Source organism: Desmodus rotundus, chromosome 1 (genome assembly GCF_022682495.2).
Source record: "Desmodus rotundus isolate HL8 chromosome 1, HLdesRot8A.1, whole genome shotgun sequence".
NCBI classification, from domain to species: domain Eukaryota; kingdom Metazoa; phylum Chordata; class Mammalia; order Chiroptera; family Phyllostomidae; genus Desmodus; species Desmodus rotundus.
Window position 1 is genome coordinate 99,161,781 of NC_071387.1, and position 13,537 is coordinate 99,175,317.

Genomic DNA, 13,537 nt, shown 5'->3' on the forward strand with positions numbered 1-13,537 from the left:
GTATCTTGGGAGCATCTGGCTGTGTCTCCTTTCGAGGCTGTGCACAGAACTGTACCGTTTTGAACATTAGACGCTTGTATCAGATTTTAGAATAATCAACCTCCTGCTCCCTCAGACATCGGGTTTCAGAGAAAGGGCTCATGAAACCCAACGCACTTCATTCTATTCTAGGGACACGGTCCAGGAGGAGAGTACCTGTGGGAGGTTTTCTTTTCCTTGACTTTAAAAAAAATTTTTTGTTGGAATTCTTCCACTAGTAGGAAAACCGATACCCATGTAGACAGGTTATCTGTGCTCATTCATAAATGTATTCATTTGTCACCTGCTTTTTGAAGCCTTTCCACCAGCCAACCGGCATTGTCCTGATCTTGAGGGACTCTTGATGGGGTGGGAGGGGAGTGCCCACCAGGGTGGGTGGGCACTGAGCTGCCTTCCTTATTTCTGGTTAGGAAGCAGCAACAGAGCAAAGTGGGGCTTGTCCAGGCTCTATTCCCAACCTGCTGACATTTCTTCTCTCAAATCATCCTTTAAAAAAAAAAGAGAAGAGGAATCAGTCTTCCAAAATTATTCAGCATTCAAATTCCAGACTTACTCTCAGTTGAAATTAACAATAGTAAAAACACTTCTTTTTCCCAAGTATGGACAGTCGGTTTTCATTATTCTCAGATTCCATATTTGCAAATTTGCCTACTTGCTAAAATTTGTTTGTAACCTTCAAAAGCAATCTTCAACATTTTTACGGTCATTCATAGACATGTGCGGAACAGGGAGTCCTCCTACCCAGCTGAGGTGGAACGAGATGCCTCTCTGCCTTCTTGTTTCAGCGCTCATATGGTAAACAACTGTGCTTTTTGAAGTTATTTAATGTCACCGTTTTTCTTATTTTTGTGCTTTTTGTTGTTGTTGATGATGATTTCGCACTTTAAAATGGCACTTCACCCCCGACTGGTGTAGCTTAGTGGGTTGGGCATCATCCCACACACTGAAAGGTCACCAGTTCAATTCTCAGTCAGGGCATGTGTCTGAGTTGAGGGCCAGATCCCCCATATCAATGTTTCTCTCCCTTTCTTTCTCCTTCCCTTCCTCTCTCTTTAAAACAAAGAAATGAGATATTTAAAATACAACAAAATGGACTTCCAGCCAAGATGGAGGCACAGGTAGATAAACTTAACTTCCTTGCGCAACCAAAAGAAGGAGGGCAACAACCAAATTAAAAACAAAAAACAACCAGAACTGCCAGAAACTCGAACTGTGTGGAAGCCCAACAACCGAGGAGTTAAAGAAGAAACGTTCATCCAGCCCTGGCTGGTGCGGCTCCATGGATTGAGGGCCAGCCTGAGAACCAGAGGGTCACTGATCTGATTCCCAGTCTAGGGCACATGACTGGGTTGTGGGCCAGGTCCCCAGTGAGTGGCGCATGAGAGGCAACCACATACTGATGTTTCCCTCTCTTACTCCCTCCCTTCCCCTCTCTAAAAGTAAATAAATAAAATCTTCTTTTAAAAAAAGAAAAGAAACATTCATCCAGACTGGTAGGAGGGGCTGAGACAGGCAGCCAGGGCAGCGAGGGTGCGCAGCAAGGCAGCAGCTGGCAGACTGGCAGACTAGGCAGTCCCACATTTGCATGCAGATAAACCAGCAAGAACAACTGGGAAGCAAGACAGACCAAGCGACCCAGGGTTCCAGTGCAGGAAACTGGAGCCTCAAAACCTCTGGCTGTAAAAATCTGTGGGGGGGGGTTGCAGCAGTGGAAGAAACTCCCAGGCTTGCAGGGGAGTCCATTGAAGGGAGCCACAGAGTCCTAGAAAGTACATAAATCCACCCACACAGGAATCAGCACCAGAAAGGCCCAATTCGCTTGCAGGTAGTGGGGGAAGTATCTGAAAGTGGGGCGAGACCCAGGCAAGCAGCATTGTTCCCTCTCAGACACCTCCCCCACATGCAGCGCCCTACTGCCAAGAAGTGGGTTTCACTGCCTTGGCAAATACCTAAGGCTCCACCCCTTACAATATAACAGGTGCTCCAAGACAAAGAAATATGACCCAAATGAAAGAACAGATCAAAACTCCAGGAAAAGAACTAAGTGACTAGGAAATAGCCAACCTATCAGATGCAGAGTTCAAAACACTGGTAATCAGGATGCTCACAGTAATGATTGAGTATGGATGCAAAATAAAGGAAGAAGTGAAGGCTATGCAAAGTGAAATAAAGAAAAATATCCAGGGGACCAACAGTAAAGGGAAGGAAACCAGGACTCAAATCAACAATTTGGAACAGAAGGAAGATATAAACATTCAACCAGAACAGAATGAAGAAACAAGAATTCAAAAAAATGAGGAGAGGCTTAGGAACCTCTGGGACAACTTTAAGCTTTACAACATCCAAATCATAGGGGTGCCAGAAGGAGAAGAGGAAGAGCAAGAAATTGAAAACTTATTTGAAAGAATAATGAAGGATAACTGTCCCAATCTGGTGAAGGAAATGGACATGCAAGTCCAGGAAGCTCAGAGAGTCCCAAAGAAGTTGGACCCAAGGAGGAACACACCAAGATACATCATAATTAAATTACCCAAGATTAATGATAAGGAGAGACTCTTAAAAGCAACAAGAGAAAAGCAGAGTTACCTACAAAGGAGTTCCCATAAGATTATCAGCTGATTTCTCAAAAGAAACCTTATAGGCAAGCAGGGGCTGGAAAGAAGTATTCAAAGTCATGAAAGGCAAGGACCTACATCCAAGATTACTCTATCTAGCAAAGCTATCATTTAGAATTGAAGGGAAGATAAAGTGCTTCCCAGATAAGAAAATCATTATTACCAAGCCCTTATAATATGAAATATTAAAGGCACTTATTTAAGAAAAAGAAGATCAAAACTATGAACAGTAAAATGACAACAAACTCACAACTACCAACAACTGAACCTAAAAAATAAAAACAAAAACAAACTAAGCAAACAACTAGAACAGGAACAGAATCACAGAAATGGAGATCACATGGAGGGTTATCAGTGGGAGGAGGGGGGGAGAGATGGCAAAAAGGTACATGGAATAAGTAGCATAAATGATAGGTGGAAAATAGACAGGGGGAGGGTAAGAATTGTATAGGAAATGGAGAAGCCAAAGAAGTATGTGTATGACCCATGGACATGAACTAAGGGGGATAACACTGGAGGGAGGGGTGTGCAGGGCAGAAGGGAGGAAAGAGGAGAAAAAAATGGGACAACTGTAATAACATAATAAAATATACTTAAAAAACAAACAAAATAAAATGGCATTCGCATGCAGAAGTGCCGTCCAGTGTTCCTCATGCACAGAGGCCTTGCAGAAGAAATACCAGTGTCATGTAAGTTCACTCAGGCGTGAGTTTCAGTGCTGCCGGCCATGAGTTCAATCAATCAACAATATATATTAAATAAGGCGTTTTTAAACAGAAGCACTCATGAAACAAGGTCACGTATTGATTGGTTGACAAAATGTTGTGACCAGAGGCTGGCAGGAACGTAGCCCTGTGTATTTCCAGAAGCATGGTCCGTTGTTCGCTCAGCGTTTGTGGTAACTTCATAGAACGTAACTACTGTAAGTAGCAAGAAGTGACCATATCTTTAAGGTACATGGAATGGATATTCATCACACTTCTTATCTTGGAGGAAATGAGCACAGAAGCCGATATGGAAATAAATGTGTGATCAGTTAAGAACTGATTCTCTTTTTATAATGTTTAGCTCAGCTTCTCCCAGGATTTAAACACCCCTGCAACACATTATGCTGAGATACAAAGATGAGTAAGGCAATGTTACTATTGGAGGATGAATTTGAGAAAATCCGGGGTGTCAGCCTGGTCTGCAACCCAGGCATGTGCCCTGCCTAGGAATTGAACCAGAGACCTCCTGCTTTGCAGGACTACACCCAACCAACTGAGACACACCAGTCAGGGCACCCTTTCTGTTCTAAAAAACTGACACAAATACATAAGTCAGCACATGACTGGGTTGCGGGTCCCGTCCCCGGTTGGGGATGCAAACAAGAGGCAACTGATAGATGTTTGTCTCTCTCATCGATGTTTCTCTCCCATTCTTCCCCCATCCCTTCCCTGCTCTCTAAAAATAAATAAATAAGATCTTTTTTTTTTAAGGCACAGAGAGTCCCAGTTAAGATGGCGCTGTAGGCAGACATGGCTTGATCTTCACATAACCGCATCAGCATTACAACTAAAATATCACCAGGAACATCAAAAATTGAGGTGAATGGATGTCTGACAACTATGGAACTAAAGAAACCACATCCAACCAGACTGGTAGGAGGGTGAGAGAGGCAGAGAGGCAGAATGGGCTGGCCCAACACCCACATGAATAAAAATTCAGGAAAGATATCAGGAGCAAGGAGTCCCGGACCCACACCAGGTCTCCCAGCCCAGGATTCCAGTGCCAGGAAGATAAGTCCTCACAACTTCTGGCTGCAAAAATCAGTGGGGGTTGAGTTGGGGGAAGAAACTGCTGGAACCCCAAGTATTTCCTCTTAAAGAACCCATACATAGAATCACCTACTCAGACTCACTCCCTCTGAGCTCCAGTACCAGGGTAGCAGTTTGGAAGGCACCACTGGCATACAGGGAGAAACTGAAGGATCTGGCATCGAGGCGAGAAGAGGCCATTGTCCCTTTGCTTAACCTTCCCCCCACAGAGCCAGTAAACTCATGCCACGTCTGAGACTCCATCAACCTGGCCAACACTCTTTGACACACCTTGGAGATCCCCAGAGGCTCTGCCCCACCCAACTTACAGGCCCACCCAAGCTGCTTTTCCATATAAATGGCTGGTTTTAGCTCCCAAATCCTATCAAATAAGCAACAATTGGCTTCAGTGAGTACTAGTGGCAGCCAGATTAGACTCACAGCTTGGCTTTACCTGGGAATCTCCAAACCCAGCACAAGCAGCAGCCTTCTCAGATTGCTTTACAGCTCAGGCAGGGTGCCCTGAGCAAAGCACATGTGAGGGCTGACCTTGGCCTGCACCACCTGGGAAACCCTATGGCCAGTGCACCCTGTGGACAGCTACAGACCACATCAGAGAACCACCACCCTGCCCCTGCACAGCTGATCCTCCACAGATGGTGGAGGTTGGTGGACAGTGGTCACAGCCAATCCTTGCAGCTGACTGGCCTGGGTAAATCCCTCCCATTGACCTGCCAGCAGCAGCCAAGGCTAAACTACAAGAGGAGGGTGTAGTCTGCCCACATGAAGGGCACACCTTGAGTAAACAGCTTGGGTGATAGGGGAGGCTGTGCCACTGGACCCTACAGGACACCTACTACATTAGGCCACACTACCAAGACAGGAAGTCAAAGCAGCTCTACTTAATACATAGAAACAAACACAGGGAGGCTGCCAAAATGAGGAGACAAAGAAACATGGCCCACATGAAAGAACAGATCAAAGCCCAGAAAAAGAGCTAAAGGAAATGGAGATAAGCAATCTGTCAGATGCAGAGTTCAAAACACTGGTTATAAGGATACTCAGGGAACTTAGTGAGGACCTCAGCAGCATAAAAAAGACCCAGTTAGAAATGAAGGATTCACTAATTGAAAATAAAGAACAATTTACAGGGAAACAACTGTAATGGATGAAGCTGAGAATCAAATCAATTTTGATTTTGAACATAAGGAAGAAAAACAAAAACTAAAACTAAACAAAACATGCATAACAACGAGGAGGAAAAAAAATCCAAAAAAATGAAGATAGTATAAACAGTCTCTGGTACAACTTGAAGAGGTCCAACATTCATATCATAGGGGTGCCAGAAGGAGAAGAGAGAGAGCAAGACATTGGAAATCTATCTGAAAAAAATAGTGAAAGAAAACTTTCCTAATTTGGTGAAGGAAATAGACATGCAACTCCAGGAAGCATAGAGTCCCAATTATGATGGAAGCAAAGAAGCTCACTTCAAGACACATCATAATTAAAAGGCCAAAGGTTAAAGATGAAGAGAAACTCTTAAAAGCAGCAAGAGAAAAGTAATTACCAGTTGGTTGCCAGATGAGAGAGGGGAAGGGGAGAATGGGTGAAGAGGTTAGTGGATTAAGAAACACAAACAGGCTCTGGCTGGTGTGGCTCAGTGGATTGAGTGCCATCCTGCAAACTGAAAGGTCGCCGGTTCGAATACCAGTCAGGGCACATGCCTGGGTTGTGGGCCAGGTCCCCAGTTGGGGGTGTGCCAGAGGCTACCAATCAATGTATCTGTCACACATCCATGTTTCTCTTCCTCTCTTTCTCCCTCCTTTCCCCTCTCTCTAAAAATAAAAATAAATAAGGTCTTTTTTTAAAAAAGAAGTACAAATAGGTAGTTCCAGAATAGCCATGGGGATGTAAAGTACAGTATAGAAAATGGAGTAGCCGAAGAACTTATCTGCATGACCCATGGGCATGAACAATGGTTGTGGGATTGCCTGAGGGAGTTGGGGGCATTGCGTGGCGGGGGGCAAAGGGGAAAACTCAATAGCATAATCAATAAAATATAATTTTTTTAAAAGGCACAGAAAGGGCAAACAAAATTATTGTTGAATTAACTACAGTTTATCTCCATCACGTGGTATGCTGCAGCTGAGAAAAAGACAAAGAAGCTCTCTAGGAACAGATATGGAGTCATTTCCAAGTATATGATTAAATGATAAAAGCAAGTCACAAAAGAGTATTTAGAGTTTGCTACCATTTGCCTAAGGAAGGAGAGAGATGAAAAACTGTGTATGTGTGCATGTGTAAGGGAGGTTATCTTTAAAAACAGATAAACCAGACAATAATGAACTTGGTTACCTACAAGCAGTGGGGGGATGTGGGGAGAAAGGCTATGGGAAGGGGTGATACTCCTCAAAGTGTACCTGTTTGTATGGTTTCACATTTTTGAAGCATCCTCTACATATTCAAAATAAAAGCAAGTTAATGAGGATGAGAAGATAAAAACCCTAATACTAAAGAAAACTGAAACCAATGAACCCACCTGTAGTACCAATGGATATCATTATCCCCACTGAAGGGATGGAGGAGAAATACCCCAGGCATTTATACATAAGAATTTCACTATGTGCTCTCGGCTTTGGTGGGGAGGAGCAGGGAGGTCAGCACAGCAGGGAAAACTGCAAACAGATCCTGACCTCTTTCTGAGAGTTGTTTACAGTGAAAGGATCCTGGAGCTATTGCAGATCTACTATGGAATTGAGCAAATGAGCAAAAGTGTTAGTGGTACAGAAGGAAAATACGAGTGTGGAGTAGAGGATGGGTTGGAAGTGGAGCCGTCAGTTGGACACATGACCTCTACAGCAGGCACACGCAGGAATGTAAGCACGTGAGGGTGTACATATGTAGCTGCATGGATGTGACGTGTCTTTATTTTCTGGCTCCGCCTACTGGAAAAGTCTCAAAACAAAATGCCCCAGCAGAAACGAGCACAGCCAGCGCTCAGGTCTTTCCTCTGACACCATTCCTCACCAGCAGGAGCCAGGGCTCCACGGGAAAATGGCTGATTCCAGCACTGGGGCCGGAAAGACAAAGAGGAGCCTGAAATACCTTGGTATGTATACAGGAAGTAAAGAAGTATTAAAAAAAGGAATGGGGACATGTCTAAAGGACCCAGGAGCCAGCTTGATGGGGCTCCCACTGGTCACGATGGGGACAATCTGAGCACCAAGACAATTAAGAAATTGTAATGAATTTGTTTTTAAAAATCATGAGTCCACACCAAAAATAAACACATAAATAAATAAATGGGGGAGAAAGCAGAGCCCTTGCTTGCAGGAAAATGCGAGTACCAACTGGAATGTGTGCGGGGCTGCGGAATAGTGGAAAATTGTCATTTCACAATCATCATAGTAAAGATTGGTATAGGCAAGAACATTAATGGATGTCAAGTCTCCGGGAGCAATTTCCTTGTGGAACACGATATTTGCGTGGCATCTTCTCACAGGTTGCCTATTGGTTGCAAGGGGAAAATGGCAACTACAGAGCTTCTCTCTCAGACATATCTTAACATGAGTGATCAGAACTCACACCCCCAGCAAGGGACAGCTAGAACTGTGGTCCCACACATGTGATCCCCTTGAAGGCCACAGCATCACTTACCTGGAATTTCAGCTATGGATTCCCTAGGAATCTAACCATGAGGAAATATCAGAAACCCCCGAATGAAAACATTCTATTTCTTTTCATGAGGGTGGGGTTGCAGTCTAAGAAAATGTCAACATCATTAAAAGACGAGAAAAGTAGATGAGCTGTGTCAGATTAAAGGAATTAAAGAGCCCTGGCTGGTGTGGCTCACTGGATTGAGCGCCAGCCTGCAAACCAAAAGGTTGCCAGTTCAAGTCCCAGTCAGAGCACATGCCTGGTTTGCTGGCAGGTCCCCTGTTGGGGGCATGTGAGAGGCAACCTATCGAGAGGCACATCGATGTTTCTCTACTTCTCTTTCTCCCTCCCTTCCATCCTCTCTAAAAATAAATAAATAAAATCTTCAAAGGACATTACAGAGAAGTAACAATTAAATGTAATAGGAGACCCTGGGTTGGAAAAAAATATGCTAGAAAGGACATGATCAAATGACATTTCTAAAATGTGTTTTGCTTCATTCGAAGATAACTTGATGAATGCACGTGTTAACATAAATAATGTGTCCGTGTTATCATGAAATTTGTTTTAACCTCAGGGACCCCCTGAAGGAGAAGTGTTGCCCTAAAATAAGAGTTGGTTTGCCCCAGCATTTGAAAGAGCAGAATAAAAGATAAAACTTGAAAAGTGAATTGTATTTGCCTTGGTTTGCAATAGTTTGGATAGAAGTTACGAAACAATAAAATTTTGGGGAAGTTTGTTCAACCCTACTGGGCTTCCATCTTAGTTTACTGATTGTCTCCTCCTAAAACTTGAAGATTATTCCTTAGCTCTGCCTGTTAGCAGAGATTCTAGGTCTTGCCAGAATAAATGTCTTGCTCTGTGCCAACTTTATTGATTATTTATGGGGAAATCCAAAACCCAAAGGCACTTTGCCTAAAAAAGAGCTAAGATGTTTTATAATGACATCACACCTATGTTTATTATTAAATTTTTTATTTCCACTTGGATTAAATAGGTAACCAAGGATTAAACTGGTATCCACTCCTGATCCCATTTTAATCAAATGTCTGAATCTCCACTGACATCTTTTTGATCTTTACTTTCCCCAAATTGACAGCCAAATGTAGACAAAACAAAACAAAATCAAACTCTCAGAATATTTCAAAATAGCTTTTTCATCTAAAACCATCTTTATGATTTCCCACTGGGCTCCCCTTAAAAAGTCGCAAAGGTTTGTTCTTTCCCCTCGTAAAGACGGCGCTAGAAATAGTTAAGTTTGTTCCTTGTGTTGTTAGCGCAAGAGTTGCGTGGGCAGAGACCCTCCACTCCCCCGGGTTACGTTTGCACAGGCCAATGTTGTTAACGTGAGTATTTCAGAAATGGGGAGCTGTGGGGAAGTCTCCCTGGATCCTTTGTTTTCTATAACACTTCTTACATCAGTGAAAATACCAACCAGAACTCTTTCGAGAGAATTCTGCCACGTTGCCTGTATTTGTCGGTGCCCTGGGCGTACTCTGCCTATGTTCAGGGGAGTCAAGTTATCGATCACCATCTCGGTTACTATTTAGAATGTTTACTTGCTCTCAACCTAACTTCTTTCATTTGAGTGTAGGGTTTTGAAGCCAGCGACTTCAGTGGGAGATGCACATGAAGTCGGAGCAGAAAACAGATGCCTACTCCAGACTTTCTTGATGTTGTTGGTTAGAAATATTGTCTCAAGATAATGATATTTTCTATATGGAGATTTTTTCCCTCTCTAAAAATGACACCCATTTACTTGTATAAATCAGATCTAATATTCAGCGACTTCTTTGGAAATAGGCTTAATCATTAGCCTTAGAGACATTTTGTCTAAATTGTTTCTGGGACTGGTTTTATCATCCTGTTTTACATGCCCTAGAAACAACCAGATTTCCTCAGCAATTGCATTATTCTTATTATGAACTCTCATCAGACCTGTCAGAGTTGAAAATCATCCGTCACAAATTCACCAGAGCCACTAAGTCTCCGCGGCTACAGACAGCTGTGATTGCACTCTGAGGCTTGTGCGGCTACCAGCTGCAGGCCAGGGCTGCGTCTTCTATAAGACTCGGACTCCAGGAAATGAACTGTAGAGATTCTTCTAAATGATTGGCATGTCACAGAACAAACTCTTGAGAACAGGCTTCTGAGCTGAGACGGTTCCAAGAGCTTCAGATGCTGATGGTAATGGTCTGAGTCGGAATTTCCAGAACTCTCATTCTTGAGAAACAGAAGGCTTCCTGAGACCTTCAGTCCAGCGGAATAAGAATGAATCACATAGGATGAACAGCGTTTACAGGGAAATGTTATTGTAGTTATTTGTTTGGAATATGGTGGATGTATTTCTAATGTTCTATTTTCTAGATATGTAAGGAAGCCTTTTTTTGTAAGGAATCTGTAATCCACAGAAATCTAGTAAAACTCTGTTTTGGTAAGCTGGAATAAAATATTTTTAAATGATATATAATTTCCACCGATCACCCAGAATTCAGAAACTCTTAGTTTTCTTGGCAAGATATGTAATTGCACAGGTTCAATAAGAATCTGCCTTATTTTTTGCCAGGATATAATTGATACATTAATTGTGCATTCGCTGCCGTGCTAGAGGCTCATATTGGAGACAGTGTTTGTTTTACTTCTAAATTCATGTCCACAAAGCCCTCCCAGGAAAACGGCCCTGGTACCAGGCCTATAGCGGCACTGAAGGGCACCAGGGAATCTTGGGAAATTTGGGGGGCCTTGGGAAGACAGGAAGTCACCCAAATTTATAGGTTCTACAGATGAAAATTGATGGAGAGGGCTTGGTTTTGCACAGTTCAGGAAACAGAAGCTTTTGAAAATCCAACCTGAGTTTCCTTATGGAGGCTTTCAACCAAGCAAATTCAAGAAGGCCTATACGGTGAATTAATGCTCTGTGCAAATAACCAGGCTAAATCCAAAAGACCACCCTAGTTTGTGATGAAGAACAATCTTTCTTTGAGATTATTAGGGTCTGAAGAAAAGGGGGAGACTGTGAGTAAAAACTGTGAGACCAAAATACACAAAATGATTACTCGAAGTCCTGACTGAGGCCTCGCTGGGATCTCTCAGCTTTTCTTTGTCTTTGAGCGGCAGTATTTTAAAACTCTGTTAAGCTGTAGAAACCGATAAGAATACAAATTCATTATGTCTGATGGGCACTTGGTCACTGCCTAGTAGACAGACACACCTGCGTCTATGTGTAAATCCCTCCCAGCAGTAATCGGCCCAGGACTTGGGAGATGTGGGCACTTCTGCCAGGCTCCTCCCATTGTGGAGAGCCCGAGATGTTTGGGAGCCTGGGCGACACAGTCTCCATTGCCCCCCGGCCCCCCAGAACTCTCCGGATTTTCCTGTGGTATTCAAACACCGAGGCCTGCGGAGAAGTGCCTGCCTTGTTTCCCACGCAGCACACAGCCTTACCAACCAACCCGAAATCCAGAACAATTTCTGATCCACTTTCATCTACCTCACAGAAAACCAGAGCTACGTTTGCATTATGCTACTTTAGAATCTTATTTTCTGAAATGTGTGCCTTTCATTCCCTCAGTGAGCATCTAGGTTGCAGAAGGCACTGAATAAGAAAGAATTATAAAGAACGGGGACTCTCCTATCTCCTATTAACTTGAGAAAACTAAGCAACCCTTCTAAGACTAAATTGCTTTGTATTGTAAGAACCCTTTGAGCCAGCAGATAAATACAAAAACCCTGAAGTCCAGAATTCTTGTGCCATCTGACTGGTCCGGAGTGTCAAATTGTCAAGGGCAGAGACATCATGGCCATGTGCCAGAATGTTCTGTTCATCCTTGCAACCTGCTGACCAACTTGGAAAGTCTTTTCTCTGACCCAAATGCTCCTGGAGAGTGGGCCAGGCCTCCTGGACACCCAGGGACTCAACCACCAAGGAATTAAAGTACTTTATTTCCGTGTGACAGCTGAGGAGAACCAGCAGTGCCCCAGTGCTGGCACAGATGTCTGAGCAGACATTTTGTCCTGCTTTTAGACACAGAGTTCCAGAGAGACGGTGTTGCAATGGAAGTAGCCCCCTATTCACCCAACCTTGAGCTTGGCCCATGAGCTCCAGCCGGCACTGTGGTTTGGGGTAGGCCCCTGACAAAACAGACAGGATTCAGACACTGTGTGGATTCTGGCTTGGAGCCCACCTGGCCGCCTGTCTGCCGCTCACCCGACTTGTGTGGATGGATCACAAAGCCCACTCTTCTTCAAGCTCTGCCAGCCCATGCAAACAAGGGGTACAGCTGCTCCCCATCCCCACCCCAGCAAGGACAAGTAATTCAAAGCACATTCGGCCCCTCACCTGAAAACCCTGTAGAAGAGGGTTTGCAGTTTTCTCTAATGACATGCAAGTGTTCTCATCCCTGGAATAACTGTAAGGTTCTCCTTTAACGTCTGCAGGGGAGACCCCCCCTGCTAGCTGCAGCTTCCCTCCCCACCACTCCGGGCTTGCCTTTGGGCCGCCCTGCTCACTAGTACATCACCCCTCCCCTTCCCTCCCAGGGCCAGTGCTGAGCCAAAAACCTAATCAATGCAGAACACCGTTAAGCAATGCTGAACCCCCACATGCAACATCAGGTGCTGAGCACATGCGATGTTCTGTTGGAGAACCTTCTGGAGCTTCCAGAGGTCTATACAGTTTCGGAGCTTGAGCCTCTTCTCTGGCTTTACTGAGCAGAGGCTCCTGGTTGGGCCCTGCCAGGTTCCGGGGATGAAAGACACACTATCCCTCCCTTCAGGTCACTGCTGTGGGGACTTGTTCTCTCACGACTCAAGGGGATGGAACCCTGGCAGCTGGAAGGAGGAATTTCAGGAATTGGGCTCAGTGCAGCAGTGTAATGGGCCATCTTGGAAAGCTCTGGTGTGAGGGTCCCATCACAGACGGTGTGCTGGCAGCCAGCAGGCTTTTGCCCACCCGGCCAGGGAGGCAGCAAACGCATTCCCATCAGATGACCAGCAGCTGAGACAGTGGGATCCTGCTCTCCTGCGGGTGCAAACCAGCCTCTGAACCCAGGGGTTCCATCTCCCCAGCCCCGTGGAGCACAGTCGATTGGTGAATGCCATCACTTAATCTCCATGTTCTGCCTTGTGGGTTTCACTTCTTCATATACTTTTCTTTTAAGCCTTACACTACACCTGAGAAGACGCAGAACAAAGCGAATAGCCGCAAGAAATGCCCTCGCCTGACTGGGCTGCTGTTGTTTCCAGCGTCGTTCTGTACACCGAAAAGGCTGCAGTTTCAATCCCCTGGCTGGCCACACACCCAGGTGGTGGTTCAGTCCCCAGTCAGGGCGCACATGGGAGGCAGCCAATCGATGTTTCTCTCACGTAGATGTTTCTCTCTCTCTCTCCCCCACCCCTTTCTCTCTCTAAAATTAATAAACATATCCTTGG